The sequence below is a fragment of the Ailuropoda melanoleuca genome, chromosome 4 (assembly GCF_002007445.2).
Source record: "Ailuropoda melanoleuca isolate Jingjing chromosome 4, ASM200744v2, whole genome shotgun sequence".
NCBI lineage: Eukaryota > Metazoa > Chordata > Mammalia > Carnivora > Ursidae > Ailuropoda > Ailuropoda melanoleuca.
This window is the reverse complement of record NC_048221.1, coordinates 78,840,959-78,848,281: the sequence shown is the minus strand read 5'-3', so window position 1 is coordinate 78,848,281 and position 7,323 is coordinate 78,840,959. Positions and strand designations below refer to the sequence as shown.

At 40.0% G+C, this 7,323-nt stretch overlaps 1 pseudogene; it reads left to right on the top strand.

Annotated features, from left to right (window-relative positions):
• Positions 1-996: 996 nt before the first annotated feature.
• On the top strand, positions 997-1,545 carry LOC100481562 (annotated as a pseudogene).
• Positions 1,546-7,323: the final 5,778 nt, after the last annotated feature.

The following is a 7,323-nucleotide window of genomic DNA, read 5'->3' as shown; positions in this document are numbered from 1 at the left end:
TATATGTGTGTATATATATGTATATATATTAGTAGTATATATTATATATATACATATCTGAATTCAGTTTTCAGTACTGAAATGTGTATATATGTGTGTGTATATATATGCATATATATATATATTAGTAGTATATATTATATATATACACATATCTGCCACGTAATACACTGACTTGATAATCAGAATGTAACGGAAACTCTATATGACAGACCATCTCACACAATCAGCTAAACATAACCACTCTTCCTGTTTTGTTTGATGGGGGAAGTTATAATTACATGCTAGAGGTATATTTTGTATGTGTGTTTAGGCTGAGGAGATTAGTTGGTCATTCAGTTTCAACTGTTCAGTGGTAATTTAGGAATGAAATTGTTACATTAAAGTAGTTTTGATCTAATAAAGAACTGTTGGTTAAAGGTGCCATCATTTCCTTCCCATTTTTAACTGCTATCCAATACAACAGTTTCCTTTTGAAGCAGATCTCAGTAGAGGTTGAAACATTTCAATGATATAAATTCAAATTATTGGGCATCTGGGTGGCTCAGTTGGTTAAGCGTCTGCCTTTGGCTCAGGTCATGATCCCGGGGTCCTGGGATAGAGCCCTGTATCAGGCTCCCTGCTCAGTGGGGAGTCTGCTTCTCTCCAACCACCCCCCCTCCGTCCCAACCCCCTGCTCATTCTCTCTCTCTCAAATAAATAAAATTTTTAAAAGAGATTAATTCAAATTATTGCCTCATTAATAAAACATTTTAAATAATTACATAGTCTTCCTAAACCTCTAACATGACCTCTCTCCTGCCAGCTTCCCATTTTATACATTCTCTTCCCCAAATTATTTTCCTCCTTACTCTACAAATTCCCACCTTTCTACTTTTTCCTCACACCTTTCACATCTTTTCCACAACTCTCTACTCTCAACTGAGGACATTGCCTCATACTTCTCTGAGGAAATAAAAGCCATCAGAAGTTGCTCATTTTGGGGAGACACAGACAATGGCAGCCTTGCAGCCCTCAAGGAGGGTTCTTCTCCCTCCATTTTGCTATGCCTTCTCTGGCCTGGCCATCAGCTTGCCCTGGAACATGGCATGGAACTCAGGGATGTGGCACTGAGCCAGGTCTCAGGATTCTGCCCTCCAAGAAAATCTTCCCATGATTGGATAGGACCCCAGATAAAAATTCAAACCTTCAACCTGTTCGTTTTTTCATCCCTGAAAATGAATCACCCTTGGAACAGAAGCTAAGATAATTAAGACAAGAAACACAAGAATGGAACCAACAGTCTGGGCAAACCAGAATTTGACATTTCATAAGGAAAAGTAAGAATTTATTCACTCATAACTAAAAGTTAAAGGCCTGGGACTGAGAGCCGGATCAGGTCAAAAAAGCAAAATTAGATGCAGAAGAAATGGCTGACTTTTTAAGGAACTTTTAAGTAAAAATTTTCAGAAGCACGTGTATTATAAGAGACTGGTACAAGTGTAATTTTCCCATCACCTTCTTCATGGGAAAAATGGCCCTGGGGAGGGTTTGGAACAAGCTTAGACTGAAACAAGCTTAGAGCCCATCCTGGTTCACCCACCAGTGTCCGAGTTTCTAGGAGAAGCAGCTGCTTTGGGAGTTCATTTTATAAGGCTCTAAAAACCTGTGAGCGAGGGATGCCTGGGTGGCTCAGTCAGTTAAGCATCTCCGTTTGGCTCACTCAGGTCGTGATCCCAGATCCCTGGAATGGAGCCCCGCCTCAGGGTCTCTGCTCAGCAGGAAGCCTGCATCTCCCTTTCCCTCTGCCTCTCCCCTCCACTGGTGTGTTCTCTCTTTCTCTCAAATAAATAAATAAAATCTTAAAAAAAAAAACCAAAAACCTGTGAGTGAACTGAGTTCCACACCTTTTTCGTGGGGGCCCCCTGCCTTATGTCAGCACAGGGTAGACTGTGAGAACGGAGTTCCTGGTGAGCCATGGGCCACACGACTCTTCCCAATTGTGGATTCCAAGCTGGTCCTCGGTCACAGAATGATATTAAATAAAGCCCAAGCATGTGTACCTGCAAAAAAAAAAAAAGAAAAAAAAAGTTGCTCATTTTTGGATTCCCAAATATGTGTGTCTTCTCCTTCTTCCCTCCTGTTTCAATGTAGGGAGCATCTCTCCTCCTATCATTTCACTCCTGGTGTGGATCCAATCCCTCACTCTCCATCATCCCTCCCTTTCTAATGAATAATGCTGATCCCAAAATAAACATGTGCCAATATCTGTCATGTGTAAAAAGCCTCTTCTTGATTTCTATCTGTAAGCTACCTTTCCTTCTTTTGCTTCCCCTCACAGAAAACTTCTTGAAATATCCTATCTCTACATGCTGTCTCTACTCCCTCACCAGGTCACTCTTGAATCCTCTCAGATCTAGCTTCTTTGTCCCACCATGCCTCGGACATTGTGTATCAGAGTCAATGCTTACTTCCATACTGCCAAATCCACTGGCCACTTTGGTCCTTATTTTTCTTGATTCTTCAGCTGCATCTCTCTCCCTGGAAACATTCTACCCTGTTAGCTTCTGTGATGCTATTCTGTGCAGGAAAGAGTTAACGTGGCAGGCCTGGGATTGCTATCCTTTGAAGGGGCTTGCAAGGTTGGCCCTTGGCTAGCATTTGAAAACTTGATTTTCTGTAGTGCTCCCTTCTCCCCTAATTGATAATGATGGCTCACTGTGCCCAGACAGAGGGTACCTATATGATCAACCCAGATAAAAATCTTGGGCACTTTGTCTCTAATGGGCTTCCTTGTACAGAAACATCATACACATATTATTGCACTTTCACTGATAGGGGAAGAGTGTGCTCTATACGACACCTCACTGGAGAAAGAGGGCATGAAGCCTGCTCATGGATTCTTCCAGGCTCCACCTGTGTCTTTTTCTCTCATGATCTGGCACCATGTATTTACTGTAGCACTGCGATAATCTTAGCCATGAGTACAACTATATGCTGATTCCACTGAACCTCCTAGGGAATAAGCAAACACAGAGCTGGTCTTTACCCCTTGGTCCTGGTTTTCCTTCTTATACTCCTTTATTGGTTTCTCATGCTCTGTCACACTTGGAGCCTCAAGGTTTTACTCTCTTCTCTATCTACACTGTTTTTCAGATGGTCTTCCTTGGTCCCTTAACATTAAAATATCATGTATATGCTGACAGCTTCCAAATTTATATCTCCAGCCTAATTCTTACCACTAACTCTAAAAACTGACACCCAAAAGCCCTCTTGAATCTTCACTTAGGATTGTGTAGGTAAACTTAGTATGGCCAGTATGGAACTCATGATTGCTTTTTCACAAACCTGGTCCCACCCTCTATTTTCCCATCTCAATGATGGGTCTACCCCATACATGCTATTACCAAAGGCAGGAATCTGGGAGTTATCTGTGATTCTTCCCTTTCTTTCATACCACATTCTATCACCAAATATTATTAGTTTTACCTTCAAAATATCTCAAATCTGACACTTTTTACTATTTCACCTTGATACAAATCATCATCATCTCTCACTGGACTACTGAAATAGCTTCCTAATTAGTCTCCCTACTTCCATTCTTATCCCTGTATAATCCATTCTCCATTCAGAGAAATCCTTTGAAAGTTCTAATCAAATGATGTCATTTTCCTGATTAAAAACTTGTCTATTGATTTCTATTGCACTTAGAGTGAATCTAAATTCTTGGCCCACTTATTTGGTTAGAAGAAAAAGTAGGTGCTCTTGCATTGAGGAAAAACTGGGCTTGATCAAGAAACAAAGAAGGTCAGAGTACCTACAGGAGAATGAGTGAGGGGGGAATCAAGATAAAAGAGGAAATATTGAAAGAGAGGGGTCTTTTCTTGTAGGCTTTGTTTTTTTAGTACTTATTACACAAATCTAGCTTCCCATATGGAAGCAAAAGTCATATTAATGTTCTCTAATGAACTAATCATTTATAAAGTGAGTTCCAACTCAAATATTTTTCCATATGAAACATCAGTCCTTATTTTCCCTATCCTATCTCATTCAGTTTCCCCTCAGTTGATATCCTCATTGGTTTGAACTTTGAGATTGTGGTAATATCCCCAAATACAAATCAAGTGCAAATCAAATGAATTGAAAGAATTTAACTGCCCATTTTGCCAAAAGTGCAAGATTTCATGAAGTTGATGAAAGTGATGTTAAAGGATTCTTCCAATCACACATAAGGCTGTTAGCAAGTGAGATTATTGCAGTCATAGCAAGTTAACAAGAGGAGCAGAGAAAATACAAAAGGAATGTTTCAAAAAAGAAAAACTTGAATATCAAGCAATTAAAGGAAGTCAGTAGGAAAACTCATGAGGCTCTTGATAATTTTGGTTAAAATAACTTTCTGCCTATTAAGAGAGTGAGAAAAAAAGAGGCCACAGACTGGAGAAAATACCTGCAAGTTACATATATGGTAGAGGATTTATCCCCAGAATATATAAAGAATTCTTGAAACTCAGCAAGAAAACAAATAAGGCCCCCCAAATTGGACAAAAGATGTTAATAGGCAATTCACCAAGAAAAATATATGAATGGTAAATTAGTACTCAAAAAAGATGCTCACCATTATTAATCATTAGGAAAATGCAAATTGGAAGCATAATGAGATACTATTACACACCCACTAGAAAGGCTGAAGTTAAAAAGACTGACCATACCAAGGAGGCAACGTGTGGAACAACTAGAAGTCTTGTACAGTGGGGCACCTGGGGGGCTCAATTGGTTAAGCGTCTGCCTTCGGCTCAGGTTGTGATCCTGGGGTCCTGGGGTGGAGCCCCACAAGCCCTACCCACACTGGACTCTCTGCTCAGTGGGGAGCCTGCTTCTCCTTCTCCCTCTGCCCGCCCCCCCACTCGTGCTTGCTCTCTCTCTCAAAACAAAAAGTCTCGTACACTGCTGGTAAAAATGTAAAATGGCAGAATCACATTGGAAAATACCTTGTAGTTTCTTAAAAGTTATACATATATCTACCATATGATCCAAGCTGTCTTCTCCCACATATTTGCCCATGAGAGAAGGAAATAATATCCACACAAAGACCTATACATTAGTATTCATAGCAGTTTTATTTGTAATAGCCAAAAATTGTAAATAACCAAAATGTCCATCCACAGATGAATGTATAAGCAAAATGTGGTATAGCCAAACAATGGAACATGAATCAGCAGTTTTTTTGAGAGAAAACTATAAAATCGCACCGACTTGATGAAGATCAAGTGTGGTCACTTGCCCAGCAGCAGCAGCATCAGCTAGGAATTTGTTCACAGGCCCCACTCCAGATCTACTAAATCAGGAACTCTGAGGGTGGGAGCTCTTTAAATCACAGCTTTAGACTAATTTGCTAACAGTGCCAGTAAGGGTTCTTGATGTCAGTCATCTTTACTATCAGTAACCAACTCTGGCTAACTTAAATTGAAGATAAATTTTTGGCAAGTATCAGGTAACTCACAGAATTGATAAGAAATGCTAAAAAAGATTCTTAGATGACAGGCTAGAACCAAGGGAGTGAGGGTAACAGAAACAATCAGGTTTAAATGCTGCTGCCGCCAACAACATACGCCATCCCTTCTCTTTGATATAGTGGTCACTGGAGGCAGCTGCTGCTCCTGACAACACAGCCACGGATGCCAGACTGCTCATCTGTCAAAGATCCAATATCATCCCTTCATTTTGGCATCACTTGGTCAAGATTTAAAGTACACGGTGGATGGGGTGCCTGGGTGGCTCAGTTGTCAAGCATCTGCCTTCAGCTCAGGGCATGATCCCAGGGTCCTGGGATCGAGCCCTGCATAGGGCTCCTTGCTCTGCTGGGAAGCCTGCTTCTTCCTCTCCCACTCCCCCTGCTTGTATTCCCTCTCTCACTGGTTGTTTCTCTCTCTGTCAAATAAATAAATAAAATCTTAAAAAAAAAAATAAAGTACATGGTGGCAAAATCTGGATCACAAGGCTGTCAGGGGAGTGGGTAGAGGGTGAATCTCACTCCTTAGACTTCTGAAGTTTAGAGGTAGGAGCCTACTTCTCACCAAGACTTAGATGGGAGGATTTCCCAAATCTAGCAACTGGGTTCAGATGCTGAGCAGTCAAAAACAATTACAGATGCCCACTATTGGAAGTGTTCTGAAAAAAGTAAATTAGTTGTATTTTTAGCAGGACCATGTTCTAGCACAGTTAGTCAAATGCATTCTTTGTATGACTAATTATGGACTCAAGAACTGACTATAAAACTTACTCTTTGTTCTTGAGAGTTATGTTTTTTCATTTAAGTATTGGCTCACGGTGGATCATAAGAGTAGATGGTGTCTTTCCACTGCATGTTTGAGTAAAGACTAAAATGAAATGACTGGGTTTGAAACAATGATACCTCGACTAGACTTTTGGTAGTCTTCAAATGTTGTTATTTAAAACTGAATTAACTGGACATTCACAGGCAAAAATATGAATCTTGAGGGCATCAAGGTGGCTCAGGCGGTTAAGCATCTGCCTTTGGTTCAGGTCATGATCTCAGGGTCCTGGGACCGAGCCCCACATTGGGCTCTCTGCTCAGTGGGGAGCCTGCTTCTCCCTCTCCTTCTGTCTGCCACTCCCCCTGCTTCTGCTCTTTCTCTCTCGCTCTCTGTCAAATAAATAAATAAATAAAATCTTAAAAAAATATATGAATCTTGAACTAAATGTCACACTCATACAAAAATTAACTCAAGATGGATCATGGACTTAAATGTAAAACGTGAAACGTAAAAAAAAAAATCTTTGAATCTAGGACTAGGCAAGGTTCTTAGATCTGACACCAAAAGTTTGGTCCACAAAAGGAAAAACTGACAAATTGGACCTCATCAAAATTAAAAACTTACTCTGCAAAGACCCCATTAAGAAGATGAAAAGATAAGCTGCAAACAAGGAGAAAATATTTGCAAACCACATATCTGACAAAGGAATAGCACTTGGAATATATAAAGAACATGCCAAACTCAACAGTAAAAGACCTAGCAATCCAATTAAAAACCAAGTAAAAAACAGAAGCAGACATTTTTCACCCAAGAGGACATGGAGATAACAAATAAGCACTTGAAAATAAGGTCAACATCCCTCTCCATTGGGGAAATGCCAATTAAATCCACAATGAGGTATCACCACATAAAGAGTTTGACATTACTTTATCTATAAAACTAAACAATGCAACCCAGCATGACCCAGCAATTGCACTCTTAGATTTCTATCCCAGAGAAATTAGAACTTATGTTCACACAAAAATTTGTAAATGAATATTCACAGCAACTTTACTTAGAATGGCCAAAA